This window comes from Gossypium arboreum, chromosome 7, assembly GCF_025698485.1.
Source record: "Gossypium arboreum isolate Shixiya-1 chromosome 7, ASM2569848v2, whole genome shotgun sequence".
NCBI classification, from domain to species: domain Eukaryota; kingdom Viridiplantae; phylum Streptophyta; class Magnoliopsida; order Malvales; family Malvaceae; genus Gossypium; species Gossypium arboreum.
In genome coordinates, this window is record NC_069076.1 from 99,371,027 (window position 1) to 99,384,662 (window position 13,636).

The following is a 13,636-nucleotide window of genomic DNA, read 5'->3' on the forward strand; positions in this document are numbered from 1 at the left end:
ACCAAAAAATTTAAATGAATTAAACTTTTAGATTAAATCTCAAAATTTATTCTACTGCATATTTTAACCTTTTTTATGTTATAAAGCAAAAATCAAGACCTTTAACTACTATCGTAACTAGTAACCAAAACCACGCCAAATTCAATGATAACTATTAGTCAAACAATTTTTCAATTTTTCAATTTTTCAATTTTTCTGGACACTAATGGGCAAGGTTGAGCCAATGTCGGTTGAGCGGACTCACTCAACTCGTGTTACTTGATTTAAGCAATTTGGTTCTTTACCCTATAGTTTGGTTTAGGTCGGTCCATAAAATGTATAATCATACCGACTTCATAAGCTTACTAGATATATTATTTTTGCATAATATTAAATTTAATCATTAATAATTACATAACTTAATTTTTTAATTAAATTTGACTATTAACTTTAAAAAAAAAATCAAATCATTTTTGAATGAAAAATGTTGACTAAAACATTTAATGTAACGACCTAAAATTTACAGGTATCAAAAAGTACATTTTCGGGTCTCCGTTTTAGAAAAAGCAGTTGGTAAATATTTATTAAAAATATTTACGAAATTAGTTAATGCGTTAATTAAGTTTTAGTTAAGAAAATTAGTTTGAATCAATGTTAATTAGGTATAATGATTAAATTGAATAAAGTGTAAAAGTTAATTATAAATTAAAGAAAAGTTGAAGAATTAAATAAGTAAATAAATTAAATTGTGTCAACGGTAAAATAAAATAAATATGTAATAAATATATAAATATATTTGTAATACATATATGTATTTATTTATTATTTAAGAAATATTAATTATTATGTTAATATAATATTAAATTAATATAATAAACATAAAGTAAATAAAATAAAAATAAAGACACAAAAGTATAGAAAAGATAGAAACATAAAACGAAACAGAGAAGGGAGAAAATTAGGGTTTAAGGTTCAAGTTCAATTTGGTAAGTTAATTTAGTTCATTTTCTTGTAATTTTGATATTTTTGGAATCCTAAAATAAAATACTACTTGAATTATGTTGAAATTTTGAAAATTAGTGAATTCTTAGATGTTGTTCATGTTGAATATATTGAAGAATTAGGGGTTAAATTGATGGAATTTCAAGTTAGAGGTAATAATGGATTGAATTGTAAAATAAATCATAAGTTTTGAGAAATAAGAACTAAATTGAGAGAATTTTGAAATTAGGTTTTATGGTGAAATTAGGGAGTTGAAATTAGATTAAAGTGGAATGAAATATGAAATTAGTTTTGTAAGAAAAAAAGTTAGTTTAAATTAAGGACTAAACTGAAATTTAGATAAAAGTTGTGTATAAATTAAAATATTTAATGTTAAATTATGTTGTATTGATGATTTTAAATTGTTTTAAATTCCGTAGCTAACATTGAGCCAGAGACCTTGGCTAAGAAAGGAAAAGACAAAGTCAACGAGGATTAGTTCAGAAACTACAGTTTGTATTTCTATAATCCGAATCTAATTATTATTAATTGTTGTATTTCGATTAATAAGTATGGTAAGTGAAATGAGGTAAGTATTGATATTATGATGTTGAAATTGAATGCTGGAATATACGTGAATGTTAATTTGTAAGGGAAATTGATTGAAATGGAAAAAGTGATTATTTGAAATGTGTATTGATTGGAAATTAGAAAGTGTTATAAAACCCTATTAATTGTATTGGGCTGAGTCGGATATAGTTGGCATGCCATAGAATTGGAAGTGTTCAAGGATATTTCGACCACGAGTCGATGAGACACTGTGTGTCAAATTATTACTTCGGATAAATTCGATGAGGCATTGGGTACCAACTTACTTTGGCAAGGCCGATGAGACACTGGGTGTCAACTTGTTACTTCGAATTATCCGATGAGGCACTGAGTGCCATACTGGTGTGTTTTGGTTGGATCCGTGTATCCGCCAAAGTCTGAGTCTTGTTAATAGGGGATAAATAAATGATTGGCAATAAGATCGATATCAAATGCTAAAGAATGTGAATTTTTAAATTGGATATTGATTTGGATTGTACAATTGAAATATATAAACCAAGAGTTCATGAAAAAAGAGTATTATTATTGCCAAATGATTTGTGAATTAAAGTGAGAAAGTTATTGATGAGAAATGAAAGCAAAAATAGATGAATTGATTTATTGATTAGTTAATGTTTATGTATGGTTAAAGTGTATATTTTATATAATGTTATTTATTTAAAATATTCGGATTATAGAAATACCACTGAGTTTAATACTCAGCATATGGTTTATTTCCGTACGCAGGTTAAGTTAAAGTTCGAACGTTGAATCAACATCCAAGGCCGATCTCGAACTCATTGTGGTGAAGTACTTTTCTTTTTGGTATATGGCATGTACCTAGGTTGTTTGTATAAGTCATTTTGGAAAATGATTGTAAATGATGTTATAATATGAAATTGTTTGAATACATATGAATTTATGTGTTATGTTTTAAAACTATCAAATGGTATGTTTTGGTTTGAATTAGTGTGAATATAGAATTGGTTTAAATAGTTTACTATTAGATTGATTTGGATAATATATGTGAAGTATTTATGAATGAACATTGGTTAGCTTAATTAGGTTGATTATTTGGCATGATTTGGATGTATTTGATTGTGTTTTGGATCGATTAAATAATTGGTTGTTGAATTGCTTGTGGTTTAAGTTTGCAGGGTTGGTAAAACTTGATGTATAAGGCTCATTTTGAGTCCACACAGCCTGGCACACGGCTTGTGACCAGACCATGTGAGATACACGGCTTACACATGCGCGTGTGGATAGGCCGTGTGTCCCCTGCAACTTAAAAATGTCAAAACAGAATGCTCAAGTTTTGCCACACGGGGGTGTGCCTCAGCTGTGTGATGTGAGGGACATGGCCTGAAGCACGAGCATGTCATAGGGTCACACGGGCGTGTCCCTTGACCACACGGGCGTGTGAGCCCTGCACTTAGGAAAAATTTTGAAATTTCATGAAAATTTTTCTGAGTTTCCGATTGAATCCCGATTTGTTTCTAATTTGTGATTTGGGCCTCAAGGGCTCAATACAAGGGACATTATGAATATTTTATGATATGTATAATATATTATCATATGATTGTTCGTATTTATTTTGAAATGTCTAGTAATGCTCCGTAACCTTGTTCTGGTGACGAATAAGGGTTAGAGGGTGTTACATTTAAACCTTTTAATAATGTTAGTGTGGCAACTCGTATATGACATTTTATTTGTACTTTCATGCTGACATAACATTGTTTGTTTCATATATCATGTTAAAAAAGAATTTAAAAATTATAAAAAAAATTATCATGAAGTATATGTAGATTGTCATATGAGCTGCCATATTAAAAATTTAATATTTTAGTCGTTGTTTTCGTTTAAAAGAATAATAATTTAACTTTTTAAAAAGTTTAATGGCCAAATTTAACTAAAAATAAGAGTCAAAATAACAAAAATACATATATTGAGGGTTAAATTTAATATTATACCTATTATTTTTAATAATTTAAATATGTTTTTGTATACAATAAATATATAATATGTAAAAATATTTATTTTAAATTTCAAATTCAACCCAATATATTTTAAATTTAATTGATTTAATCCACTGCACTGATCACTTTAAATCGATTTTTGTTATTAAATATATAAAAAAACTTGGGTATAATTCACTTAATTATCCTTAGAGAAAGATTGAATTAGTTTTTCGTTGAAGGGTGTCTGTATTTGGTTAATTTAATAATTGGGAAAGTGGAAATTTAAAAAGAGTAGTGTCATATCTATGAGGTAGTTATTGTCCATGGCCTGACAAATTTTTGGATATAACCCTCTTTTTTTCTTTTAAAGTTCAAATATTATGTTTTTTATTTTGTTTTTGTTTTTCTTTTAACTACAAGAGAAGGTTAAAGCTCTAAAAGCAACGCGACTCAAATCATACTATACTTGGGGTAATAAGCATCTTAGCCATCAAGCCAACATAAGGGTTTTATTATGTTATTAATTAGTTTACATTAGACCTATTGGCCCGCCCGAAGGCCCGCTCGAAAAGTGGGAGGGTTTGGGTAAAAATATAGACCTGAAAAATGGGCTTGGACAAAAAAATAAGGGTCAGGCCTTGGGTAAGACTTTTTTACTCGAGCCCGGCCCGACTCGAATAAGTAAAAAAAAAGTGTTGTTTTTTTATTGTTAATTTTGTTATTATTTTAGAGGTAATTACTTGTTAAATTGCACGTGTTATTTAAGAATATATATATATATATATATATATATATATATAATTTATTAGAAAATATTTATTTTAATTTTTAGTATTTTGATATATTATATATATTTTAAAATTATATAAAAAAATAATCGAGCAAAGTCCAAACAACAAATGCAACTAACACAATTCAAACCTGCACCACGATTACTACATGTGAACACCTTTGACCATCAAGCCATCACATTGGGTTCATATTTAATTTTCTTTAAAATTATATATAAACGACTTAACATTTTTTTAATATGTTTACACTATAATATTATATAATACTATAGATTTAATTTTAACGTGTTATAAATTACATGATATAATATGATATATTATAAATTTAGGAAACAACTCAGGCTAGAGTTCGTGCCTTGAATGCTTGAGCATGAGCTCAACTCATGCTTTGAATAGGCCAAACTTTTTTACGCGAACTCATTTTTCAAGTTTAATATTTTTGCCCAAACCCCCTCAATATTTGAATGGGCCTAGCCGAGTAGCCCAACCTTTGAACAAGTCTATTCCCAATTAATTCCTATAAAGCAAATTAAGTCTTAGCCCATTTGCCATAGTTACTATCTAAAAAACGAGGATGATATCGATTTAAGTGCGTTTAAGCATAGTTTTTTCTCTAATTTAAGGGTTTGGGGGATTATTAGCATAGGTATTTGAACCATATCGATCGTTTGGGTCGGTTGGATTGAGAACCAACCATGGTTCCAGTCTAAAGAAAGGCTTTAGATCGGTTAAGCCGTGAACAAGTATGAACCGATTGAATTGAGCTAAAAATCAGCTAAATTAGCAGTTAAACCATTTTTTTAGTTTTTAATGATTTATTTAATCAAACTATTCAGATCGATGAATCAATGGCCTAGCCGATGCAACAACATGAAAACCTTAATTATAAATAAAAGTATGCATTATATAAAAAAAATCATAAAAATGTTATTCCTAATTAATAATTTACCTAATGAAACATATTAATTTTAATTATATTTCAAGTAATTTGAAGATACGCCTAAGTTACTAGAATAATGTCCATTCCATACAATTACAATATAAATAAATATATATATATTTGCTAAGTAAAATGAAATATATTTAGTTAAAATTTCTGGTTTTAGATTTTAGTTAAAGTTTTGTTTGATCAAGTTCCCATTCTTATTAAACATAAAATTTTAAATTCTACATTAAAATATATTACAATACTCATTAATACTATATTTTATTATTAAATTTAATGTCGAATTATAAATTTCATCCCTCCACTTTTTGAAAGTGATAAGTTAATCTCTACTTTAATTTACTAGAGTTTAATCATTGTACTTTACAAAAACTAAAAAGTTAGTCCATTTTGTTAAGTTTGATTTTCTATTATTTTAACACAACAAATTGTCCCTAAATCAATACTGGTCAATTAACTTTTTAATAAACTATTTTCAAGATATTTTCCAAAAATGAAAAACAAAATTTTGGGTTGCACCTGACAGGTGTAGTACCCTGACCAAAAAGGAATGGTACCCAAGAGTCAGCAGGCAAATTAATTCGGGGGTACCACACCTTTTTTTGAAAAGGATGCGGTACCTAAGAGTTAGTAAATGATCTGTCGTAATTTGATATGTTAAATTGAGCTCTCCATTACAATTAAAGGAGCTTATTCTTAAGCAATTTAAGTGTCTTTTATATGTTTTTGTAGATTTTTAGTTTTGATGTTAATAAATTATTTTTATTAGTTTTAAGCCATTTTTAGACCCAAATTGGCCAATCGTGCCATGGGAAACCTAACAAGTTGATTGAGTACTGTAGGAAGTCGGCGATAGCCTGAATGTGAAGAAAACATCACCTAGAAGGGGGTATCGTGATATTGAAGCATGGAAGTCGTGATACCCCTAACAATGCTAAAATGAGGAGAATAGAGGCAACCTACAGTGGTGTCACGATATCTAGACCTACAAGGCCCCAAATTTCAATACTGACTTTGTAACAACCCGATTTTGGGGCTAGTCGGAATAGTGGTCTCGGGACCACAAATCCAATATCAGAAAAATTATTTTATTATTATTTTGGAGTCATAGCATGTTTATATTAGTGCATGAAAAATTTGGTGAGTTAATTTTGACGTTCGTGAGCTCAATTGCGAAAAAAGACTAAATAGCATAAAGTGCAAAAGTTTTAAATTGATAGCTAAGGGTGTTAAATTGTTAAGAATCTTAATTTGGGGGTCTTTAAAGGGCAAAAAGACCTTTAGATCTTAGCTTGGTCGGTCATGGGAGACAAAAATGTTGAAAAGTCTACATTAGGTAATTGGATGACATAATGTGTAATAAAATAATGCCTAAGCCTAGCTATCATCTTTTTCTTTCATTCATCCTTCTTCCATCAAAATTTTCAGCAAGATTAGATGTTTGAAAGCTTCAAAATTTCAGCCATTTAGTCTCTCTACAAGTAAGTGAGTTTGATGATTTTTCTTAATGATTTTTGTATTTTTGGACCCCTTGTAACATAAGCTTTCTATTAAGAGGATTATTGTACATAATGGTTGAGAGTTTAGGGTTTTTCCATGAAAGCATATGTGTAGTTTTCTAAAATTTTATGGAAGAATATGAGTATTAGATGTGTAATAAACAACTTTTGCGAAGGGTTTTCTCATGAAAACCCTAATAGGGACTATATGGCATAAGTTGGAAATTTGTTGATAAATGTGTAAGATAGTGGAAATTTTGGATTGCTATAACAGTATAAAGGGTTCAGCTAGGCTTTTTATAGGAGGAAATTTGATAAAAATCGATTTTCGAACCTAGGGGTAAAATAGTCATTTTGTAAAAGTTTAGGGGCAAAATGAGTATAGATTATTGAGTACCTAAATTGTTAAAATGATTAAATTTGTGAATTTTTGTTGTTATAGATCAAGAAATGCAAACTCTGAACTTAGACCGGGGGAAAGCCAAGCAAATCGATTAGACCGTCTAGACACAATATTTTGTAAACCGAGGTAAGTTGTATGCAAATAATACAACTACATTGTCATTATACGTGTTGAATTAATTTTAGCATGAAATACTTGATTGTGGAAATGAGAATGCATGATGATAATTCATATAATAGAATTCTCATTTAAACCATGGGAAATAAATCAGGTATTCATGTCATAACGTATGGACTATTGTGAGTTAGTGTAAGACATGTCTGGTGTAACAGCCAAATTTTTCAGTGGTGTCGGAAACAGTGATTCGAGATCACTAAATCTGACGAGTAAGTTTAGAAATTTTAACAAATAATAATTACAGGCCAAGCGCGAACTTAAAAAAATTATTTTTAATTAGTGAATTTTGCGATTTTAAAAGAATTAATCAGGTAAATTTGGTTGAAAACGAGGTATCGAGACCTCGAATTTATAAACCGAGCCATAAATATTTTTATAAATATTTATGGAGTGTTATTAAGTTACTATTAAAGTTTCGTTAGAAAATTTTAACGTTTGGTTAGTCAATTAATTAAAAAGGACTAAATTGAAAATAGTGCGAAATTTATTAAATTGTGATTAAATAGTTTAAGTGATTAAAAAGGAGGGATTTAAAAGGCAATTGGACCCAAATTGTATGGGCTGGACGGTTGGGCAAGAAAATCAGCAAAAAAGACAAGGAGAAACAAGGGCAAAATGGGAAATTTTGCAAATTAAACATATAAAACAAGACAAATTTGAAAAATCTAGAGATATCATCATTTTTCTTCAGCAAAAACACCATGGGAGGTCTGAAAGCTGCTGGTTTTTTATACTTTGACATATGTGAGTTCAATTCTTACCCTTTTCTTTGAGATTTTTATGTTTTTGTGACTTTTACAATTAGGTCCAAGTGTTTAATTCATTAGTTTTTGATTTTATAAACAAAAATTAAAAGCTATCATTGATAAGTGTTAGCTGTTTATGATGAAATAAAATGAATTTGAAGTTTTGATTTTGTTGTTTGATGATTTTATCAAGTAATTTCAATAGAAATTGATTTTAGGACCTAATTGTGAAAAAGTTGTGAATTAAGGTTTAGTGTTAAAATTCTGATTTTCAAAGATTGTGTAATAGTTTAGAATGATGGAATAAAATGTTAATTGAGAAAAATTAGCTTAATAGATGGGCTAATTGAGCAAGTACTGAATTGTATGACCTTTGAAATTTAGAGGAAAAATGGTAATAAACATCTTGAACTAAAACAATATTGGACAGCAGAAGTAGACTAACTTTGAAAAATCACCATAAATTTTAGAAATCGAATTATAAGATGAATAAAATATGAAATTAAAGCTTATTGAGTCTAGTTTTTCATAGAAGAAACGGTGTAAGCAATGGATTTGTAAATTATGAGATATAATGAATTTTGTGAGATAATGTTAGAATGAATTCGGGTTCCCCTGTTTTGACTTTGGAAAATCACCAAAAATTGGAGAAAATTAATTAGATTCTCAAATTTATATGCTTAGAATTCTTAATGAGTCTATTTTCAATATAAATCAATGGGAACATTATCCGAGTTTTTTACTGTGATATAATTAATTTTTAGTGAAGAGAGGTCAGAACTGTGGATAGTGAAACAGGGGAAACTTAAATGAATAAACTGTACTAATTGGATAAACCAAAAATTCTGAAAATTTTATGGTGGAATGATATGTGAGTCTAGTTTCAGGAAAAATTTACGGATCTTAATTTTGAGCTCTGTAGCTCGAATTATAAATAATTGAGTGACTATGACTCGTGTGAACAGCTTGATGTGAGCATTAATAAGTAAATTGTGAAATCGTACTTACAAGAATGTTATATACATTAAGGATGTGGAATGAAGAGGAGGAGGAGGAAAAATATATATGAATATTCAGTTAGCATGGCTAATTTGCATGTTTTAAGCTCATGGACTAAATTGAATAAAAGTAAAACTTTAAGGGGTAATTTTGTAAAAATGTCAAAAATGACTAAATTGAAGGGAATAAATTGTTTTATTATCTAAATTAGTAAATTGAATGAAATTATCAATTTAAGATTGGGTGAAATTTGGGAAAATGGTAAATTACCAATATGCCCCTAAATCTTGGTATTTCTGCAATTTAGTCAGGTAGGTTCGGATACCCTGAATGAGCATGTAAATATGAAAATTTTGGTAATGCATCGTATCCTATCCTGGATCTCAGGTACGGGTATGGGGTATTACATCTGGGACATGCATCGGCCATATTACGAGAGCTAGTGTAAGACCATGTCCGGGACATGGCATCGGCATTGAGACGAGAGCTAGTATAAGACATGTCTGGGACATGCATCAGCCTCGAGACGTAAGCCAGTGTAAGACATGTCTAGGACATGCATCGGCTACAAGTTGAGCTAGTGTAAGATTATGTCCGGGACATGGCATCGGCATCCTACCCCATGTTGAGGCTCATTGAATATCCGAAAGTATTCCGAATGGTTCAATGATGAAAGTTACGATTTAAGATTATGAGAAAAGTATAACCGTGTTGTGATTGATACAGAAACCTATTCGGTATGTGTGAGATGTAAGTTCAATATATATATTATATGATGAGTATTGGATAGTGATGAGTAAGTTGTGTTTATGCCTATTTTATATCAAGAACATGTTGATGAATGGTTTAGTTGTTGCTATGTATTTGCATACTTCTTACTAAGCTTTATGCTTAGTCTCTCTTTTCCATTTTCTTATAGTGTCGCCTAAATAGCTCAAGGATCAACGGACGTTGGATGTTACGATCACACTATCATCCGGAGCACTCGGTATAGTTAAAATTCTTGTTTTTGTGTATGGGATGTATAAGATTAGACTTTACGGTACGTTTGGTTCACTGTAATGGAATAGGGCTGTAATTGAATAGAGCTGTAATGGAATAGAGCTGTAATCAGTAATTCAACTGTTTGGTTGAATGGAATGGAATAGAGCTGTAATAGAATTCTTATGTTTGGTTGAATGGAATGATGTTGTAATAGCATAAGAAAAAAGGCTAAAATGACCAAAGTACCCTTAATAGAATTTTTGTTAGTAGATGATTATTGTTATTAAATTTTAATAAGATTATTGATACATATATTTTAATAAAATAAAATAAATAATTTAATCATATTTTAATATAATTATTATTAAATACAATTTAATAAAATAATATATATTTTAATAACATTATTAATATAAGAACATTTCAATGCCTAATATATTTGTTTTAATCTAGCCTTTCACCGTTGTCTTAGGTCACAATTGCCAATATAAAAATTGAGTTTAGCATATCATATGATTATTGTTATTATTATTAAATTTTAATAAGATTATTATTAAAAATAATTTAATAAAAATAATAATAATTTAATCATATTTTAACATGATTATTACTAAATATAATTTAATAAAATTCTTTATATAATTATTATTAATTGAATTAAAAATCATAATATATAATAGTATAAAAATAATATATAATCTACTTTATTATTTTTAAACTGCACTACATAATGTGCTAAAATATCATAAGTGAAATAAATAATTTGATTTTTCTACAATAAAAAGTAAAATATAAGAAGTAATAAATAACTTGAAAATCATATTTCACATCCAAACATAATATTCATATATTAACAAAAAGTGACATGATTTCATTAGTTTATATGTCATAATCCATATGTTATAAAATTTTACAACCTCAAAAGTTACAACATTGTAATGACATTCTATCATGTCATTATACCATCCAACTATTACAAACACAAAAGTTACCAAAATATCATCAACACAACTATGATTTTTTAATGGTCAGCAAGAAATCTTCTGACCCATCCCAATCGCACAGAAGAAGGTAAACTAAAGAAAATGAGCATTTGCGTTGGATTATCTGGAATTTTGCTCAATGCGCGATAGCGCTCATCCTCAGTTAAACCTTCTACTTCACATAACATTGGATATAATTTTAGAGCACTTTCTTGAAGTGTCATTTCTGACCTTTGTTGAATTAGCACCTCGAAGGCAATACTCCTATTGATTTCAACACCAACGGTCTCGATCTTTTCCGCTAATAAAGTGGCAGCATCATTAAATGAAGTAAATGAAATATGATCACTTGCATCAGAAGTCTTTTTCTTCTTCTTTGAAAATGTGGAATCACCTTGGTTTATAGCCGGTTGTTGTTGTGTGCCTGAAAGATCCATGTCATCCAAAGAAACATCAGCTTCACATCCATGGAAATCATTTCTTTCTTCATGAGTATTTGTAGTAGCTACATCCTCAAAGATCTATTTCTTCAATAATATCGGTAATTGTTTGAGCATCTTTCCCAATGGCTCGATCTTTTGCGTAGATGGTCGTAAGTTGGTCATAATAAGGAAACTACGATGTTTGAATTGAGCGGCTTCTTTATGACTCTGAAAAAAAAAAGAATTCATAGTAGATATAAGTTTGGTCAAGTTAAGATAATAAAGATTTGAAATAATTCTTACATTTATATATGAGTTCCACACCGCATCTTCAGCAACAACAAGCTGCCTATGCTCATCCCAACCAAAACCGCTATTGTTTTTTTCGCTGAGTATGTCATAAACGATTGACCAATCCCTTTTTAATGTCCTAATCCTCGATTCAAGATTAGGTTTAGCCTTCAACTTGGCATCGGGTAAAACTTTTTCTAACATTTTTTCCAACTCATTTAAATAACCGGCTTTAAATCCCGTATCAGCATTAAAGGTTCCAACATTGTGCAAGTCGACCATACAGGCAACCAACGCAGCATCTTCTTCTGGAAGCCATTTCCTTTTGGTTCCTCAAGAATTTTGGGAAGAAACACTTACTTGTGAAAAACCTGACATAATTATCTTAAGGAAAAAAAATTAAACATAAGTTCAATATTATGAATCAAAAAGTGAACACTTTATAAAATTATAACACATGATGAATCAATACAAAATAATTTATAATTCAACAAGTCTAGTACAATACAAAAAAATAATTCAAACACCACCAAAGTTTCATAAACTAGATTCATGAAATAACATAAACAAATTAATGTTTACTACTTTTACCCTAAACCTAACTAATTTGTAGATGCTTGCCATTCATCGAACATTTGGTTGGCTAGTTCCATCCTTCAAGTAGCCCATGCATCTGATGGATGAATATTTACGATATTCGAATCATCATCATCTATCACATTACTAGGTAATCCTTCTCCCAACTCTGCTTCAATAGGATCAAGACTCATATATAGGTTCGAATAAAATTATGGAGCAAACAACAGGCAATAATGATTCTATTGTGCACCCTCACAGGATAAAACGATGGACTCCTAAGTATTCCCCATCTAAGTTTTAATAACCCAAAGCATCTTTCAATAACATTACGCGCTGAAGCATATTTCATATTGAAAAATTCTTCTGGAGAACTTGGCTGGTAACCCTGACGCCACTCATTTAAATGATATCTTTGTCCTCTAAAAGGTGCAAGAAATCCCTCACAATTTGTGTATCCAGCATCAACTAGATAATAACAACCTATAAAAAAAACTATTTGTCATGATTAATTTCCCAAAAAAGTATGATCTTAAAGATTTATTCAAAGTCCTCTAATTTTGCACTTTACCATGAGGAACTTTTAATCCATGTCTCCTACTAATGGCATATCGAAGAACCCTTCCATCAGCAATAGAACCTTCCCAACCAGGAAGAGCATAAACAAAATGCATATCAGGTGTACAAACACCTAACATATTTGTTGCTATGTCACCTTTTCGCGTTCGATATCTAGGTTTATCAACTATTGGAACCCTAATCTTGATGTGGGTTCCATCTAAAGCACCTAAACAATTCTACATCACATGTATAAAACCTCGAGTTAGGATACTATATTTAAATCTAACTCAACTAAATTATGTACGAGCTATATATAGAACTCACTCCAATACCTTGAACCATTTCCACCTTGGGTCTGTAGAATTAGCTGTAATTGGCTCTGGCTTTTTAAATAGCACATCTTGTAAGCGTATGATAGCATTTAAAACATTGTGAAATGATTTGCTAATGGTTTCCCCAGACCTATTAAAGTGATGCTTGATAACTCGATTTTTAAGATGATGAGAAATGATATGTAGAAACATTGCCAATTGCTCATCAATAAGCATGTTCCTTGATGACTTCAATCCCCCTAAAGTTTGTAACATCTCACATAGTTTAAAAAAGGTAGTTCTATTCATCCTAACTTGTTCAAAACAGGTCTCTTCACTAGCATATACAAGTCTTTTCACATAATCTCGTTTTGCATAAAAATCTAAAATATAGGATCTAATCATTGGTCTATAAGTATATAAGCTATGGATGGCACCCAA

General features: G+C 29.8%; 1 long non-coding RNA gene across 1 annotated transcript; it reads left to right on the forward strand.

Moving 5' to 3' along the window:
- The first annotated feature begins 9,770 nt into the window (after positions 1 to 9,770).
- Positions 9,771 to 10,246, forward strand: LOC128295165 (uncharacterized). Its single transcript, XR_008285493.1, has 2 exons — positions 9,771 to 9,804; positions 9,987 to 10,246. It is a non-coding gene; the product is annotated as an uncharacterized LOC128295165 (long non-coding RNA).
- The last annotated feature ends 3,390 nt before the right edge of the window (positions 10,247 to 13,636 follow it).